The sequence below is a fragment of the Musa acuminata genome, unplaced genomic scaffold (genome assembly GCF_036884655.1).
Source record: "Musa acuminata AAA Group cultivar baxijiao unplaced genomic scaffold, Cavendish_Baxijiao_AAA HiC_scaffold_452, whole genome shotgun sequence".
Classification (NCBI taxonomy): Eukaryota; Viridiplantae; Streptophyta; class Magnoliopsida; order Zingiberales; family Musaceae; genus Musa; species Musa acuminata.
Window position 1 is genome coordinate 95,001 of NW_027020699.1, and position 2,500 is coordinate 97,500.

The following is a 2,500-nucleotide window of genomic DNA, read 5'->3' on the forward strand; positions in this document are numbered from 1 at the left end:
TTTTGGCTGCGCGAGCGAGCGGCGAACAGCGAGCGAAGCGAGAGGCAGCACCGTCCCTGCTATACGAAAGCCCCATCCAGCCCTGTGCCACCCGGGGGGTTCCAGGGTGCTGAGATGGCTGACATTTTGCTCCGCTCACGACGGTCACCGCGCGACGCAAGAACAGCCCAAAAACAGGCCAAAACGGCCCAAAAACGGGCCAAAACTGGCCATTTTTGGCTGCGCGAGCGAGCGGAGAGCGGCGGACAGCGAGCTAAGCGAGAGGCAGCACCGTCCCTGCTATACGAAAGCCCCATCCAGCCCTGTGCCACCCGGGGGGTTCCAGGGTGCTGAGATGGCTGACATTTTGCTCCGCTCACGACGGTCACCGCGCGACGCAAGAACAGCCCAAAAACAGGCCAAAACGGCCCAAAAACGGGCCAAAACTGGCCATTTTTGGCTGCGCGAGCGAGCAGCGAGCGGCGGACAGCGAGCGAAGCGAGAGGCATCACCGTCCCTGCTATACGAAAGCCCCATCCAGCCCTGTGCCACCCGGGGGGTTCCAGGGTGCTGAGATGGCTGACATTTTGCTCCGCTCAAGATGGTCACCGCGCAACGCAAAAACAGGCCAAAAACTGGCCAAAACGGGCCAAAACTGGCCATTTTTGGCTGCGCGAGCGAGCGGCGAGCGGCGGACAGCGAGCGAAGCGAGAGGCAGCACCGTCCCTGCTATACGAAAGCCCCATCCAGCCCTGTGCCACCCGGGGGGTTCCAGGGTGCTGAGATGGCTGACATTTTGCTCCGCTCACGACGGTCACCGCGCGACGCAAGAACAGGCCAAAAACTGGCCAAAACGGCCCAAAAACGGGCCAAAACTGGCCATTTTTGGCTGCGCGAGCGAGCGGCGAGCGGCGGACAACGAGCGAAGCGAGAGGCAGCACCATCCCTGCTATACGAAAGCCCCATCCAGCCCTGTGCCACCCGGGGGGTTCCAGGGTGCTGAGATGGCTGACATTTTGCTCCGCTCACGACGGTCACCGCGCGACGCAAGAACAGCCCAAAAACAGGCCAAAACGGCCCAAAAACGGGACAAAACTGGCCATTTTTGGCTGCGCGAGCGAGCGGCGAGCGGCGGACAGCGAGCTAAGCGAGAGGCAGCACCGTCCCTGCTATACGAAAGCCCCATCCAGCCCTGTGCCACCCGGGGGGTTCCAGGGTGCTGAGATGGCTGACATTTTGCTCCGCTCACGACGGTCACCGCGCGACGCAAGAACAGGCCAAAAACAGGCCAAAACGGCCCAAAAACGGGCCAAAACTGGCCATTTTTGGCTGCGTGAGCGAGCAGCGAGCGGCGGACAGCGAGCGAAGCGAGAGGCATCACCGTCCCTGCTATACGAAAGCCCCATCCAGCCCTGTGCCACCCGGGGGGTTCCAGGGTGCTGAGATGGCTGACATTTTGCTCCGCTCAAGATGGTCACCGCGCAACGCAAAAACAGGCCAAAAACTGGCCAAAACGGGCCAAAACTGGCCATTTTTGGCTGCGCGAGCGAGCGGCGAGCGGCGAACAGCGAGCGAAGCGAGAGGCAGCACCGTCCCTGCTATACGAAAGCCCCATCCAGCCCTGTGCCACCCGGGGGGTTCCAGGGTGCTGAGATGGCTGACATTTTGCTCCGCTCACGACGGTCACCGCGCGACGCAAGAACAGGCCAAAAACTGGCCAAAACGGCCCAAAAACGGGCCAAAACTGGCCATTTTTGGCTGCGCGAGCGAGCGGCGAGCGGCGGACAGCGAGCGAAGCGAGAGGCAGCACCGTCCCTGCTATACGAAAGCCCCATCCAGCCCTGTGCCACCCGGGGGGTTCCAGGGTGCTGAGATGGCTGACATTTTGCTCCGCTCACGACGGTCACCGCGCGACGCAAGAACAGCCCAAAAACAGGCCAAAACGGCCCAAAAACGGGACAAAACTGGCCATTTTTGGCTGCGCGAGCGAGCGGCGAGCGGCGGACAGCGAGCGAAGCGAGAGGCAGCACCGTCCCTGCTATACGAAAGCCCCATCCAGCCCTGTGCCACCCGGGGGGTTCCAGGGTGCTGAGATGGCTGACATTTTGCTCCGCTCACGACGGTCACCGCGCGACGCAAGAACAGCCCAAAAACAGGCCAAAACGGCCCAAAAACGGGCCAAAACTGGCCATTTTTGGCTGCGCGAGCGAGCAGCGAGCGGCGGACAGCGAGCGAAGCGAGAGGCATCACCGTCCCTGCTATACGAAAGCCCCATCCAGCCCTGTGCCACCCGGGGGGTTCCAGGGTGCTGAGATGGCTGACATTTTGCTCCGCTCAAGATGGTCACCGCGCAACGCAAAAACAGGCCAAAAACTGGCCAAAACGGGCCAAAACTGGCCATTTTTGGCTGCGCGAGCGAGCGGCGAGCGGCGAACAGCGAGCGAAGCGAGAGGCAGCACCGTCCCTGCTATACGAAAGCCCCATCCAGCCCTGTGCCACCCGGGGGGTTCCAGGGTGCTGA